Source organism: Schistocerca piceifrons, chromosome 9, assembly GCF_021461385.2.
Source record: "Schistocerca piceifrons isolate TAMUIC-IGC-003096 chromosome 9, iqSchPice1.1, whole genome shotgun sequence".
Lineage (NCBI taxonomy): Eukaryota > Metazoa > Arthropoda > Insecta > Orthoptera > Acrididae > Schistocerca > Schistocerca piceifrons.
The window spans coordinates 206,469,526-206,486,793 of record NC_060146.1 but is presented as its reverse complement, the minus strand read 5'-3'; positions in this window follow the sequence as shown (position 1 = coordinate 206,486,793).

The following is a 17,268-nucleotide window of genomic DNA, read 5'->3' as shown; positions in this document are numbered from 1 at the left end:
GCTTGGTATTTTCAGACACTGACAATTATATCAAAAGCTTAAAAATCATTGGTGTCCCATTGCTGCTCCATGCAAGAAATGTTAAATCTGCATTAGAATGTATTTATCTCTATGCTTTTCCCAATATGGCCAATAAAAATGCATTTGTAAATTTTGTTAACTGGGGAAAACTATTTAAAACAAGTGACTGCGTGTACTCTGTTGTAGAATACTCAGAAACTGTTTCAGATGTTTGTGATTGCTGGGGATATGCGACAGAAATATATACAGGCCAAGATTTTGCATTGTGTTAAAATTAAATTCGTAGATTACCCATTTCCTGCTCCTGCTCTTGGTCATGATTACCATTATGAAATTGGGATTGAGGATTTACATCAGACTAAACTTGTTTGTAAGATTGCATCCCTGTACTCCTGCACATGCTTATAAACATATGGAAAAAAAAGCCCGCTGAGAAAATTTTAAACAACAAATCACGTATAAGGCAGAAGTTAAATAAACTCATATTGTTTAAGCATGTATAGTGCTCAAATTGGAAAAGATTATATATTGGGACATTTCATGCAGATGGGTGTGACATTTTGACAGATTTTTTAAAACTATTTTGTCCATAGATTTGTTGTTGTATAATGATGAACTTCAAACAATGAATCACATTGAAGTAAAATTAACTCTTTACATCCTGTATATATTGTAACAAAATTATAATTATTTATTATATAAGCTTATTTTAAGATGTTGGGTGTTACAAAATATGCACTTGCATTAAAAACAGATGATTTGTGTGAAATTAATGAAAAAAAAGTTCTGAGACTTATTTGACAGATAGCTTTCAGTGTGAGAAAATATTTCCCTCAATAACTATGTTAACTTGAATTTTTCACTTTAAGAAAGCAGTTTAATCACAGAATGGGTGTGATCTAATGGAGTATGCAGTGGCCCTATGTTTCAAACAGTAATGTTTGTGGATACTCTGCAACATAAGAGCAATAAAGTTGTTACTCTCTTAATTCTTGTTTTAATACTTCTTAGAATGAACACAATGTTCCAATTGATCATAAGCATTCTTATTACTTTAGAACCATTCTAGAATAAGGGGGCCTGATTCAGGCAAAACCTAATTTTCTTAATTTTGTCTTTATTTTGCTAGGAGGTCTTTCTATTATATTTTCCTGTGTTGAGGGAGGGGGGAGGGGAAGAGAATGCAAATAATCATATAGAATTATCTTTCTAGCACTACAAAGTACTGAATACAGTGATTACAGTTACACTTGGAAATCTAGGAAATTTCAAAAAATGGTTCAAATGGCTCTGTGCACTATGGGACTTAACATCTATGGTCATTAGTCCCCTAGAACTTAGAACTAGTTAAACCTAACTAACCTAAGGACATCACACAACACCCAGTCAAGAGGCAGAGAAAATCCCTGACCCCACCGGGAACCGAACCCGGGCGCGGGAAGCGAGAACGCTACCACACGACCACAAGTTGCGGATTAGGAAATTTCAGTATTCATGTTACATGCCTAATTTTCATCAACATTTACCTTAATTATACAGTTACACTTTTTGCTGATTTGAACTGTGTACTACATGTTAAAAAGATTTTGTTTGGTCATAGTAATAAAAGCATTTCATTTTTTTTAGGTCATATGTCCCATATGGAACTGAAATTATCAAGTTACAATGACAAAGGAAGGAATTAACATTAAGGAATCTTACTTCACAGAAATTATGTAACAATGGTTACACTTTTTGCAAGTTAACTTGAACATAAACCATTTAGTTTTCCATTAAGAGTGAAAGCAGTTGCACGAGTCACGTAAAGAACAAAGTTTCCCATAGGAAACTAAAGTATTTTACGTTTGACTTATTGCAGACCCAAAGTATTGTGATCTTCATATTTCTATTTTAAAAAGTTTGTAACTCAAATTCACAGACATTTTGGAATCTGTACATACATGTGTGTAACAAGGTACTTTTCATGTGTTATGTGGAACCTTTAATTTTCTGGTTTAAATATAATTTATTTCATGAATTACATTTAATACCGACAATGTCTGAATGCAATATTTACCATTTAGAAGAAGAAATATTAGTGTACAGAATAACAAACCTCATGAAAAATACGAGAGATTGTAATGTACCGAACTTGGAATGGCTCTTTATCAATAGCAGGTAAAATAAAGGCTTCTATTAAATGTTCAACGAAACCAGTCAGTACTTCTTAATTCACCATAGAGGCGATACAGTAATAAAAGAATTTACTTTTTTCAGAATTTCTGCTAAGTATTAAAAGTGTGAAGACCTATTCAATAAGTATTTGCTTTACCAATAACCTGTAGTACAAGCACATGTATAAGCAGGTAATTAAGGGAGTCAAGACTTGTGTTAAAATTAAAGATACTGACTGGTATTACTTGCTCACAAAACATTGTAGTTGCTGTACAGTTTATGCTGTAAGTGGTGTACCCAATGTGATTCCTGGAGGACATAATATTCTGTTATCCTATGGGAATGCACTGCTATCACACCTGTTGAAAGTAAGTTTTGCTGTGGAATAGTTGTATCAGACGTCTGTATCAGAAAACAAATCTCCACTGTGACACCCTCATGTTCTTGGTATGCTATTAGCTATAATTACAGGAATACTCTTCACATGGAGGAGGGAGGGAGAGAGGAGGGGAGGGGGAGGGGGAGAGAGAGAGAGAGAGAGAGAGAGAGAGAGAGAGAGAGATATGGGAGAAAATCATGTTCTTAGGAGGAGCAAGCTTTACAGCAGCATATGCTGTTAAAAGCATAGTGAGATTTTCTTTTTCATCATTTCCAACATTGTACACAACTTTCTTGCACTTTTATTTTATCACATTTTTCCCTTGAGAATGGAGAAGAGAGAGGAAGAAGAAAAAAAAGAAAAAGTAAGCGAGCTTTCATAAGAACTGAAAACTCTACTTGTGTCATTTGTTATTTTCAAAATGTTACTCTCTTTCCAAATGCTGTTCTATTTCTTCAAACCAATTCTGAATGTCTCAGGTTATTACATGTCATTTACTGTACATTGTCCAGCAATACTTCTGTTGTTACTGGATAGTTTGTAATTTGGCACTACCTTTGTACCACTGGTACTGTCTAGTGTACTTTTGCAGATAAGAAAATCGACTGGACTAGAATGTCCTGTCAGTATAGGACAAATTCAGACAATATGGAACTTTTTACACTAAATTTGCAATATAATGTCACCCTTGTCTAACACAGATTGTAGCAGCCATTGGGGTGCCTGTCTGGCCAGCTTCTACAGCTTTTGCTTTCAGGTTTGTTTTTTGCTTGGGCCATATCATGACAACCAGTCATTCCAGTGATTGACACCATGTCAAAGACTGGAACCAAGATTCACAGAAATAAAATTCCATGGTTGTAATTCATAGTCTAATTAATTTTGCTCACTGACATGTTTTGAATTCAATTTTAAAATAAAACCATGATACCAGCCATTATTTGGGTGTCAGACTGGAAAATTACAGTTTTAAGACACCACAACCTTAACCTTAAAATTAACAGCTGTGATCGATGTTATTTTCAACAAGTTCCTTCACTTCCTACATCATCATGGATCAGTCCAATGTAATATTATTACTACACTTCACTTCCAAATGATCGAGTTATGCATTTAAGAGGCGCCTTAACGTTGGCCTTTGTGTTTGTCTCATTTAAATGTATTTCTTGTCTCGTATCGAAGACTGAAGCACTGTCAAAAACTGGTGCTTCTACCTTATCACTCAGTTAAAATACACTGTGTTATGTACAGGCGTTAATAAAATTATGGAATTTCAATTTCTTATCAAAGAGAGAGCCACATTCGTAAGTGAATGTTGCAATTAGTGTGTCAGCATATATGCAGATCGGTAATGCATCACTTCAGATAAAGAAAAATAAGTTTTTCCGTTTATAACTAAGTAATACTTTAATAGTTCAGTTGCAATTTCTGTTGTCAGTAAAGATACCCCTAAGCAAACGAGGTCAACTTTTTTTCAAGACACGTCTTCACTGTTTTCCACACTTGATTTTCCGAATTATACCTGTAGTTAAAAGCTTTGGCAACCAAGGTAATTTGTTGAGCTCCATTGAATCTTAAATAGTATTTTAAAACGGGCAAATAAGTAAAGCACTCATAAAATTAATAGTAAACAATTTATAGGTCAGTTTGTCAAACTTCCAAAACACACTCGAATTTAGGAATTTCATAGCAGAACTGTCACTGTTTTTTCTCACTAGATTAGAAACACTTCATTATGTTGATGTGTAGATATCTAGAACATCCAATATAAAAGACTTATCAGGGCGCAGAACGAAAAACATTTTCATCCGTGTTTTGACACTTCGTTTTTCGCCAAATTCAGATATGGCGGACACTCAATGATATAAACTTTGGCCAGCACGCGCTAGAGCCATCTATCGGTAGGTCCGGTAGTTGAGCATCCCTCATTTCGCTAGCTTTAGACGCCTGTCACATGTGTGATTGCTCACTCCAGAGATATTTACTCTATGGTTGTGGTGGGGACGTAACTGTTTCTCCAAAGAAGTACTTAAAGTGTTAGTTAAAATCAAATGTTTTCTGCGCGGTGTTGAAGAAAAATGAATATCCCAACACCGAATTTCAATTTTGCAGACTTTCTTTTTGTACTTACAGAGTACAATTTGTATGTGCAAGTTTAAACAATGGAATTTAGTTATACTTGAATATTTACTTGCCATAGAGATCTACAGTGTTTCAGAATGTCAAATTTAGTTCTGTAACAGTTCGTTTATGTGTATTACTTTAAAAATCGCACAAAGTAATATTTATTGTGTGATAAAAAGTAAATTATTGCATGCATTATTTAGTGCTGTAAAATAAACAAGGACTATTTACATGTCACTTTAATAATTGTAAAAATAATCGTTATGTAACTTAAATTAAAACTCTCAAATGATTTGTGCCGTAATTCTCGGGTTAAACACAGGAGTCCCACAAACACCACCTCATAGAATACGCTACAAAAAAGTCACGTCGTGAGTTAAAAGGGTAAAATTCTACTACTGTGCCTTTTGAATACTGCCAACAGTAATATTTATGATATAAAGCTCGTATCGGTTGTACAGACAACCATTAACCGTCTATACAGACCTACTATCAACGTCAAATAAATGCACCTAGATGCGTGTGCTCTGTAGATTTATCACGATAAAGTATTTCTAGTCTCTGGCTAAAAAAAAATGGTGCACACAGCCATTCCTAACGAGAGCAGTCCCACAGTGATTCATCGATCAGCACAAATAAGACTCGCGCTGTACCGAACTTTTCACGGATGTACCGGTATCGTTGGATATCTGTGTGCCACAAAGAAAAAACGTATCATTTGATTGATTTGTTGAGTCGCATATAGGGACAAGAGAAGTCTAAGATAAACCACTCGTAGTTTAGAAAAAAAGCACAATTCTAATAAGGACATGCATGTAAAATTACGTGTTACGAGCAGATAATAAATACATAAGTTCTTGCAGAAAACTCCACAATATTATTGTGCAGTGTTCTGACTTTCGGACGTAAAAAATCATCTAAATGAATATTGGTGCCTGGGACGGCATCAGAACTTCGCAGCGAAGTGACGATGTTGACGTTCGAGGGTATGGAACTCCCACGTATTGCGACCATTAAACCGGAGTCTAATCGGCTTTACACATGATTGAACCCACGTCATCATTCCATTTCACATTCCTATAAAGTATTACACCGTGGTACTTATATGAGTTGGTCGATTCCAATAGCGACTCATTCACATTACAGTCATAGGATAAATTGCTTTTACGTTTTGTGAAGTGCAAAATTGTACATTTCTGAACATTTAGAGCAAGTTGCCAATCTCTGCACCGTGCTGAAATTTTATCGAGATCAGACCGAATATTTATGCAGCTTCTCTCAGGTAGTACTTCATTGTAAGTAACTCTATCACCTGCAAAATGCCTGATTTTACTATTAATATTCTCTGCAAGGTCATTAATATACAACATGAACAGCAAGGGTCCTAACACACTTCCCGGTGGCACACCCGAAGTTACTTCTACATCTGACAATGACTCTCCGTCCAAGATAACATGCTGCATCCTCTCTACCAAAAAGTCCTCAGTCCAGTCACAAATTTCACTTGATACCCCATATGATAATATTTTGACAATAAGTGAAGGTGTGGTACTGGGTCAAATGCTTTTTAGAAGTCAAGAAATACAGCATTTACCTGATTGCCTTAATCCATAGCTTTTAGTTTGTCACGAGAGAAAAGTGTGACTTGGGTTTCTCATGATCAATATTTTTCAAATCCATGGTGATTGGCATTGACGAGGTCATTCTATTCCAGATATCTCATTATGTTTGAGCTCAGAATATGTTCTAAGACTACAACAAATCGGTGTCAAGGATGTTGGATAGTAGTTTTGTGGATCATTTCTACTACCCTTCTTGCAGAAGGGTGTGACCTGTGCCTTTTTCGAAGAACTGAGCACTGTTTTTTGTTTGAGGGATCAACGATAGATAATAGTTAGAAGAGAGACTAACTTAGCCACAAATCCAGTATAGAATCTGACAAGGATTCCATTGGGGCTCGGAGCTTTGTTCAGTTTTAACGATTTCAGCTGTTTCTCAACACCATCGATACTAATACTTATTTCATTCATCTTTTCAGTGGTATGAGGATTAAATTGGAGCAATTCTTTTGGGTTTTCCTTTGTAAAGGAACATTTGAAAACAGAGTTAAGCATTTCGGCTTTTGCATTGTTACTCTCAATTTCAGTTCCTGTGTCATTCACAAGGAACTGGACATTAACTTTTGTGCCACTAACAGCTTTACATACAACCAGAATTTCTTTGGTTTTTGTGAAAGATCTCTTGACAGTATTTTGCTACAGTAGTCATTGAAGGCATCATGCATAGCTGTCTTGACAGCCAAACGTGTTTCCTTCAGCATCTCTTTATCTACAGCCCTATGTGTTGTTTTACACATATTGTGCAGTAATCTCTGTTTTTGATTCCACTTACTGTCCCACTGCAGCTGATAGCAGTCATCCCCTTCAATTTACATATATTCTTTTAAACTTGAGCCAGAGTTCCTGTATGTCATGTGCTAAAAGTTTCAAATTCCTCATTGAGATATGACACTACTGATTTTTTATCTAATTTACTGAACATAATACGTCTTTCTGGTAGTTTTAGTTGTCCTTTTTTCTTTGTTCTTGTCCTGGTAATAGTATTCTTCATTTTCACTTTCAGCAGAACTGTCGGTAAGGTCACTGCTAGAGTTATGTACAAAATAATCATCAGTAGCACTGCTGTTGTCACTTCCAGTACAAATCACCTCTGGTTTATTCTGTACCCTCATTTTATTAGTGCTCTTGACATGATGTACAGATTGCATTTGTTGCTCCCCAGGTGGGTTTTTCAGTCTCTTATATTTACCAGTAGTGGAACTAGAAGGCCACAATTTTTTTGTGTCAATGTGCTCCAGTTCCTGAACATCCTCCACTGAAACCTGGTGTTATAGCAAGGCACTTCTTATTCCTGGGCTGTGGTTTTGAACATGGGCGGACTGAATGTTTACAACTGGGCTGTGAGGCCTCAGATCTCTTAAACTCCTCCAGAAATTCTTTTAAGCTGCCAGACCAAGATTCCTCATATGCAGTCTCTTCATTTCCTTTTGGCATGTTTTTCAGAACCTTATCTTTATTCAAAGGCTTGATCTCAGTGGCCTCAAACCCTGCAGTCAGGTTTTGCTTAGAGGAACCATCTTTTTCTAATTCAATCAAACACTTCTTCAGCAGATGAGGGAAACAATCTTTTGGAATGGGTCTTCTGTTTATCAAGGCCTCTTCAGAGGCCTAAAATACACTGCATCGAGAGGCTTACACAGGCAGGTGCTGTTTGGAGGAAGTAGAATAAAACAAATGTTATTCTCTTTGCACTCATTGACAACTGTCAAAGAAATGTGGCTGATGAGATAATTACCAATTAGCACTGTAAGAGACACTCTATCAACCTTCTTGAAGCATGGCAAGGCAACACTGCAAAACCTGTCCTCAAAAACGAACACATTGAACCACTCATTCTTAGATTTGTTGTATCAACAGCCAGTAGGGCCCCCTTCAGTCCATTGAGTCATACAGGTGTTCAGGTTTGTAACAAACATAGACTGGCAGAAGAAATCCAGAAGCTGAACCAATAAATATTAAGGACACACTAGACTTTGAGTGAACAGTTATTTGGTGTGGATGCTTACATCCCCTGTGAGTAATAACTTTTTTTTCCTGTGTGAGTCATCAGTCGTGCTAGTTTCATCATCATTTACAATTGCACCTCGAGTAACGCCATCCAGTGATTTTCTGAATTTCTCAAAATTTTCTACAATCACGGCTGCAGGGAGAACTGTTCTTGCTCGAGTTCTATTCTGGCACGAACGCTCTGACAGAACTGATCAATATCTATGAAGGAATCCCCTGACCCACTCAATACCACACATTTCTTGCAAAACGGTTCTCTACAATGCATCTTTGATCTAAAAACTCTTTCATAATGATACGAAAATCTAGCTGGGTCAACAGAAACTCCTATTCAGTTGCCAGCATAACTCCCTCTGCAAGACTTTTTCATCCTCAGGTGTCAATACTATTGGTCAGCCAAATAAAAAACGATATTCCATCTACCTACCTATGTTATTACAGTGTAAAATGGTGTTTACATTTCATCCACAACTATTTTAAGTTGTCTCATATCTGTCATTAAAATTAAAATCAAAAATAGATCAGAAAGATGGAGAGCTAATGAAAGTTTTGTTGCTATAGGCATTTTGACAATAAGTGAGGTTGGACACCTACACACAGTTTCATTAATTTTATTCTTCTGCATGTTGTCTACTGCAGAAGTTTACAGAGGTATATTTTTTCAAGTTAAGAAATGTCTCTACAATCAAAATTGCTTAAAAATTATTTACTGTAGTAGATTATAACAAAATTATTTCAGAAATCATGTACAAAACTTTCTTCAGCTGTCTGAATGCACAACAAATTAAATACATTGCAGATCATCATTGCCAACCGTGTAGAAGCAAGGCCTGACACAGAACCTCACCATTTCAAGTTAGCCCATTTTACGGCACTGAAAGTGTGAAAATTGCAGCAAGTAAAAAAGTATGCTTGTGCAGCTCAAAGTGGTGTTAAGGGTAAAAAAAAGAGCATTACTTTGTTGTTCAAATTTGGCAATATTTTTTTTGCAACTACCACTGTGCCCCAGTGGCGTGATGCAGGTTACGTAAGCAGCTCCACAGCACTGGGGATGGATCCCAGACTCAGTTCTGCCGAGCTAGGGACGCTATCTGTGGGGCTGCGGAGCAAGTACCGCTTTTGGAAGGTTCAAAGTCAGTTGGTGGGAGAGCAGAGATCGGTCATGTGGGGTGTGTGGGTTGGCCAGTGAGACATTGGCTGCAGCAGTGGATCACTCTCTTGTTTTCCAGTCCTCTTACCCTACGGACATGTCCGCCTGCTCCTCCCGTTGAGGGCGAAATGCTCTCCTCCACTATGTGCGGTTCCTCTGCGGTTGTAGCAGACGATATCGTCTCAGTTATGTGACTGGATTCGTGATCTCTTGTCAGAGAGGTCACAGTTCATAGTAACTGACAGAAAGTTATTGAGTAAAACAGAAGTGATTTCTGGCATTCCCCAAGGTAGTGTTATAGGCCCTTTGCTGTTCCTTATCTCTATAAATGATTTAGGAGACAATCTGAGCAGCCATCTTAGGTTGTTTGCAGATGATGCTGTCATTTATCGACTAATAAAGTCATCAGAAGATCAAAACAAATAGCAGAATGATTCAGAACAGATATCTGTATGGTGAAAAACTTGGCAATTGACACGAAATAATGAAAAGTGTGAAGTCATCCACATGAGTGCTAAAAGGAATTTTGTGGGGAAGGCTAACCAAAGACTACATTTTACTGGCAGGACACTTATAAAATGTAACAGATCAACCAAAGAGACTGCCTACACTACACTTGTCTGTCCTCTTTTAGAGTACTGCTGCACGGTGTGGGGTTCTTACCAGATAGGACTGACGGAGTACATCGAGAAAGTTCAAGGAAAAGCAGCACGTTTTGTATTATTGTGAAATAGGGGAGAGATTCTCACTGAAATGATACAGGATTTGGGATGGACATCATTGTGGCAGAATCTTCTCACAAAATTTCAATCACCAACTTCCTCCTCCAAATGTGAAAATATTTTGTTGATGCCAACCTACTTAGAGAGAAATGATCATCATAATAAAGTAAGGGAAAGAAGAGCTCGCACAGAAAGGTACAGATGTTCATTTTTTCCGCGCGCTGTACGGGATTGGAATAATAGTGTGTTGTTGTGAAGGTGGCTCGATGAACCCTCTGCCAGAAACTTAAATGTGATTTCCAGAGTATCCTTGAAGATGTAGATGTAGCCCATAGAACAGGTGGAGGTGAATAAATCTCCATTTTTAGGCAACTCTCTTTTTCGTTACATATGCTAGAGTGAACAGGATCAGTCCTGGATGCCCACTTATCCCCCTTAATCCATCCTGACTTGTACATACTCCTTGGGCAGCTGACCTCATCTTAGATGCCAATTCTGAAGACTGATCAAATGAGTAGTTAGTACACTGAACTCGCATTTGGGAGGACAACAATTCTAACCCGCATCCGACCATCCTGATTTAGATTTTCCACGATTTCCCTAAATGGTTCAGGCAATTGCCCGGATGGTTCCTTTGAAAGGGCGCAGCCAATTTCATTCCCCATCCTTCCCTAATCTGAGCTCATGCTGTCTCTAATGATGATGAGACATTAAATACTAATCTCTTCCTCCTGAAGATTGCTGCATGTAAAATAAACATTTCTGCTTACTACAAGGGTGGTTTGAAAAGTTCTTGGAAAGGAATAGAAAAAAAGTACTTACATCACAGAAACTTTTTTTTTATTTTTCAATGTAGTCTCCTTGTAGATTAATGCACTTGGTCCAGCGATGTTGTGGTGCCTTGATCCCATCTCGAAAATGAGGCCTGCAAAATAGTTGTCAACACTGGTTATCAATTCTTCGTTTGAAGTCAATCTTTGCCCACAAAGAAAAATTTTCAGTTTTTGGAAGAGATGCAAGCCTGACAGAACAATATCAGGTGAATAAGGCTGGTGTGGCAACAATTCATACCGCAGTTCGTGTAACTTTGTCACGGCGACGGCATGCGTTTCTGATCTGGCATCAAGAGTCGTGGCACCCATCTCGCAGATAATTTTTTCATATCTAATTATTCAGTTAAAATGTGATATACCCTTTCAGATGACATCGGCGATCCTCCGTGACCATTTTGTGCACTTGTGCAATGATTTCTGGAGTAGTGACACATCTTGGCCAACCACTGTGTGGACCATCATCTAAGCTCTACTGACCAAATTTAAATTCATTTGTCTACTTGGCAACAGTTGAATATGGAGGAGCAGAGTCCCCCAGTGTATTCTGGAAATCAGCACGAATGTCCTTTGCTTTCATACCTTTCTTTATGAAGTACTTAATCACTGCGTAAATCTTAATTTTTTCCATCTTCGCAAATCAATACGCGGGAACACCGACAGAACCACGTCACCGCCACAGTTCTCTTCCGAGAGCACTGACGTAGCATATGTTTACAGGCAACAATCCAATGAATATCATGTGAACAACTCATTGGCTAGTGCTGACCTCTCGTGGTGATTCCAAGAACTTTTCAAACCACCCTCGTATCATGACACCGTGATCTTCAGTTTCCTCTACTATTTTGGACAACAAGGTATCTGGCATTTCTTAAACATCTGGGAATTTCATTTCTCAAAGCACCACATAGTGCTTTAATATGCATCCTCAGCATACTCCCTGATCTTTTACAATATGCTTTTTTCAGTTCTTAATGGAAATTTGTTGGGAGCAAACTGAATTTCTCTCGGTCTTGGTAGAAACTGCCATTTATCGGGCAATGCTGCCCACACAGTGCAGTATCTTGAGTGGGCATCAACATTTTTAAAGTTCTGCCATCTCTTCGAGTATATTGCACAAACTGCCAATACTGCTATCAGATGTTCAATATTGTTGTTCAGTACCAGTACTCAATATTGAGCATGTGAGGGCCTTTTAAGTAATTAAGTAGAGACTACAACTGTTATGTAGCGCTTTCAGTACATTTCCAATCCAGTGCATCAGCACAAGTCTTGGAAATTATAAATTTCATCAAGAAATTTTGCTTTTTTATCCCACTCTGCTTTATACAGGTATCAAGAAATAGCAAATTTTATATTTTAATATGATGTACACAGGTTTTAAAATACAAACATAATTTTTTCCTAGGTGACTACAAAGTGATTTACTGTGTGGATAAGAAAAAGTGACTGATGCATTACTATCAAGCAGGCAACACCTAGATGGTTAATATTTTTGTACAGTAATATTATGCAATATTACTGAAGCTCTCCCTAGGCTGCTCTGTAAAAATGTCTTATATAGTCTGATTTGAAAAGCAGGAGAGCCAAATATCCTCTCATTAAACCTATTAAGAAAACTGAGGTTGAATGAGATAAATTATTACCAGTACAGTATCAAAGTTTTTTTATATGTTGATGGGCCAGCATATGACATGTTACTAGAATTGGTTGTATGTATGTTTGTTCTTCCACATTCAATTCATCATCTCATAAAACTGTGGGCAGCTCAGTTGGCAAGTTGACTGCAGCCCTAATGCAACAACCATATTGTTGGTTTCACCAGGCCATGAGCCACATGAAATTACTGTAAGGCTTTAAATACAAAAATTCAACCAGTTCTGTGATTTTATTGTCAATTTATACAATTTTCTTTGATTTCTGATGATTTTTGCTTTATTAGGCTGTGGTCTGAAGCATATTTTATCTCCATGTTGAGAGACGTCCTCAAAGGTTACAAATACTCAGATATCAGTTTCAGACTAAAATAAAGTCAGCAAGAGGAACTGTTTATACATACGTGCACAATAATCTGGCTGTTAAGTCATCAGGCCACTGCCTAAGACAGCAGAGTTGTACCGATTTGTGTTTGCTTTGTTTAATACTATGGCACACAGCTTGTCTAACTACAGTCCATCTTTTTTCTGTTAAAGTTGTTTGTGTGCTTTTTAATTTCTATGTATTCTCTATACACCATAGCATATTAATGATTGTATCTCTATAAAAACATAGTACTAGTGAAAGGAATTTAGTGCTTCCCTGGTTCCACTGCACGATTTATCTGTATTTCCCAGATGACAATTGCTCTCATGTTCATAAAAAAACTGGGAGTTAAATGCTTTCTCTTGTAGTACCTGAGTACGCTTGACCTCATGTGCGAAGGATTTTATATAGTCTTGCTGTGGTAAGCAGCAGGCATAGGTCCTTCGTAGTGCTCAAATATTCACGCACCTTTCTTGTTGGTTTAAACGCTGTGTCAATGCCACGACTTCTTGGTATTCTGCTTATGCTTTTTGAGACTGTTTTTTATAAATGGGAGGAAAGGTTTCCCTTTAGTTGGTTATTTATCATTAGAAGCTCTTAACTGATCGAGCTCTTCCTCCAAGTACTGTGGTCCACATATTCTATTAGCCCAGTCCACATAATTATTTCTGGTGGTATTGGGAATTTTTGTGAAGTCATCTATCAGTGTGAATTGCCTTAGGTGCTAAGGTTCCATCAAGTTTTTTAAGCACTGGTAAATCCAAGAAAATTGATAGTAGAAAATAGGTTAACCCTTTCATACCCACTGGCTACAATTGTGTACATTAAATTTTACAGTCTCTGAGTTGGAATAGAAATATTCTTCCCCATTGGAAACCTCATGTACACGTTTATGAATGTTCATTTTTTTTATCATGTACAAGTGCTGCCAACTGTTGGGCATCACTAGAAAAATATTAACAAATCACTGTAGCAATTTGACGACCAGAATACATGGAAGTGGTTGACTGGAATACTTTCTTTGAAATTCTGATTATTGCAGGAGTAAAATACATGGAGCAAAAGACATTTACAACTTATGGAATAACCAGATGGCAAATAAAAGTCGAAGGGCATGAAAGGGAAGCAGTGGTTGAGAAGGGAGTGAGACAGGGTTTTAGCCTATCGTCAATGTTATTCAGTCTGTACGCTGAACAAGCAGTAAAGGAAACCAAAGAAAAGATTGGGAATAGGAATTAAAGTCCACAGAGAAGAAATAAAAATTTTGAGGTCTGCCAAGGCAATAATTCTGTCAGACACACCCAAGGACTTGGAAGAGCAGTCGAACAGAATGGACAGTGTCTTGAAAGGGGGATATAAGATGAGCACGAACAAAAGCAAAACAAGGGTAACGGAATGTAGTTGAATTAAAGCAGGTGATCGTGAAGGAATTAGATTAGGAAAGAAGTAGATGAGTTTTGCTATTTGGGCAGCAAAATAACTCATGACAGTTGGAGTAGAGACAAATAGGAATTCTTTTCTGAAAGTATTGCATCAAAACAACAACAACATCCAAAAATGAAATTTGAGCTTCTTTCTCTTTTTCGATAGGGAACTTTATATTAGGATTAATATCATTTAGAAAATTTAAAAATTACCTGACTCTTCTTCCATTTCTCAATTTGTCACTATCCCAAAGGAGTGTACTAGAAGCTACACTGTGTGATCAAAAGTATCCGGACACCCCCAAAAACATATATTTTTCATATTAGGTGCATTGTGCTGCCAACTACTGTCAGGGTACTCCATATCAGCAACCTCTATAGTCATTAGACATCGTGAGAGAGCAGAATGGGGCACTCCGTGGAAATCACGGACTTTTTTTCGGAATGTATTCAAGTGATTGGGTGTCACTTGTGTCATACATCTGTACGTGAGATTTCCACACTCCTAAACATCCCTAGGTCCACTGTTTCCGATGTGATAGTGAAGTGGAAACACGAAGGAACACGCACAGCACAAAAGCGTACAGGTCGCCCTCGTCTGTTGACTGACAGAGACCGTTGACAGTTGAAGAGGATTGTAATGTGTAATAGGCAGACATCTATCCAGACCATTCCAAAATGCATCAAGATCCACTGCAAGTACTATGACCATTAGGCGGGAGGAGAGAAAACTTTGATTTCATGGTCGAGTGGTTGTCCATAAGCCACACATCGTGCCGGTAAATGCCAAATGATGCCTCGCTTGGTGTAAGGAGCATAAACATTGGACGATTAAACAGTGGAAAAACATGTGGAGTGACGAATCATGGTACACAATGTGGTGATCCAATGGCAGGGTGTGGGTATCGTGAATGCCTGGTGAACATCATCTGCCAGCTGTCTAATGCCCACAGTAAAATTCGGAGGTGGTGGTGTTTTTCATGGAGGGGGCTTGCACCCTTGTTGTTTTGCCGACGGCCTGTGGCAGAGTTGTTACACGACAATAACATCCCTGCAATGGATTGGCTTGCACCGAGTCCTGACCTGAATCCTATAGAACACTTGTGGGATGTTTTGGGACGCCGATTTCGTGCCAGGCCTCACCGACTGACATCGATACCTCTTCGTGAAGACTGGGCTGCCATACCTCAAGAAATCTTCCAGCACCTGACTGAACATATGCCTGCGAGAGTGGAAGCTGTCATCGAGGCTAATGGTGGGCCAGCACCATATCGAATTCCAGCATTACAGATGGAGGGTGACACGAACTTGTAAGTCATTTACAGCCAGGTGTCCGGATACTTTTGATCACATAGTGTATAATGAAGTAGTTCCAAGAAAAGTTTAAGTGAGGAAAGAAGTCAATGGAAAACCCACATGAAGAATGGTCAAGTTAGTGGGAGAGCTGCTAAAGAATTTGTGAAAATTTACGTTGTTGTTAAAAGGATCAGTGGGGGAAGTAAACTGTAGAGACAGACGAATACTAGAATATGCAGAAGAGATTATAGGGGGATGTTGGTTTAGCACTTTCATAAGAAGTTTCCTGGCACATTAAAACTGTGTGCAGGGACTCAAACCTGGGACCTTTACCTTCGCAGGCAAGTGCTCTAGCAACAGAGCTATCCGAGCACAACTCATGACCCTCCCTCACAGCCTTGCTCCCTATCTCCCAAACTTCACGGACGTTCTACATACATCACAAGAAACAGTACCCTGGGATGTGGCTACGTTGTCTCCACAACAGCCTTTCTTCCAGGAATGCTAGTCCCACAAGGTAAGCAGAAGAATTCCATTATTTTATTTATTTACTCATTCTGTATTTACAAAGGTGTTCTTCACATAATGTATTAACTAAAATATCCTGCTACCTTATGATACTGTGCAACATACAAATATTCTTAAGTCACTCTACGGCTGTGTTGGGGAGTGTGTGTATGTCCTTCAGATCACCCTCACAGCCACGCACTTCACATGCAAGTAAATGTGCACTCATATTCGGGACTGTCCGAAATGGCCCATTTGCTCACTAGTTGTTTACACGTAACAACACTCCTTGTGACACGGTTCAGAGTTGTCCACAATTTTCTCGGGAGGTCGAATCCAGAGATCACCTCGTTGGGGTCGTCTGCTAAATTTTGGTTCTTTGTTCACTTAAAAGCCCACAGTTCTTTCAAATCTGTCTTCCGAGTCGATGTCTCATAGTCCTTCAGCAATTTTCCGTGAAGGTGACCTGGATTTAAGTCTGAGTAGACATCCTTCCCGGTGGTGTACCCCAAGTAACACCGTAACATGCCGTGACGATGAGAAGTCTACACGACTACTGCAACTGGACGCACTAACGTTTCCCGCAAAATGGAGCAAATGAGCAATTCTAACAGGAAGAAGAAATTCTGTGAAGTTTGAAAGGTAGGAGGTATTGTACTGTGAGTGTGGGTAATGGGGCCAGCTGGGATAGCTCAGTTGGTAAGGCACTTATCCACCAAAAGGCAAAGGTGGCAGGTTTGAGTCCCAGCCAGTGCACCATTTTAATTTGCCAGGAAGTCGGATTGGTACACACTCTGCTGCAGAGTGAAAATTCATTCTACTCATACAAAGATTAATCGGTTAGCGTGAGACGAGCAGAGATGGCACCAAATGAGTTAAACAGATAGACAACTTAAAGGAAAAAAAGGTCATTTAAACCCACAGTAAACAGATACCTTTTCATGGAGGAATGTGAAGAACATGAACTGAATACAATCCCTCTGCAGAACCCGTACCCCTTGTTTCATTAGGAA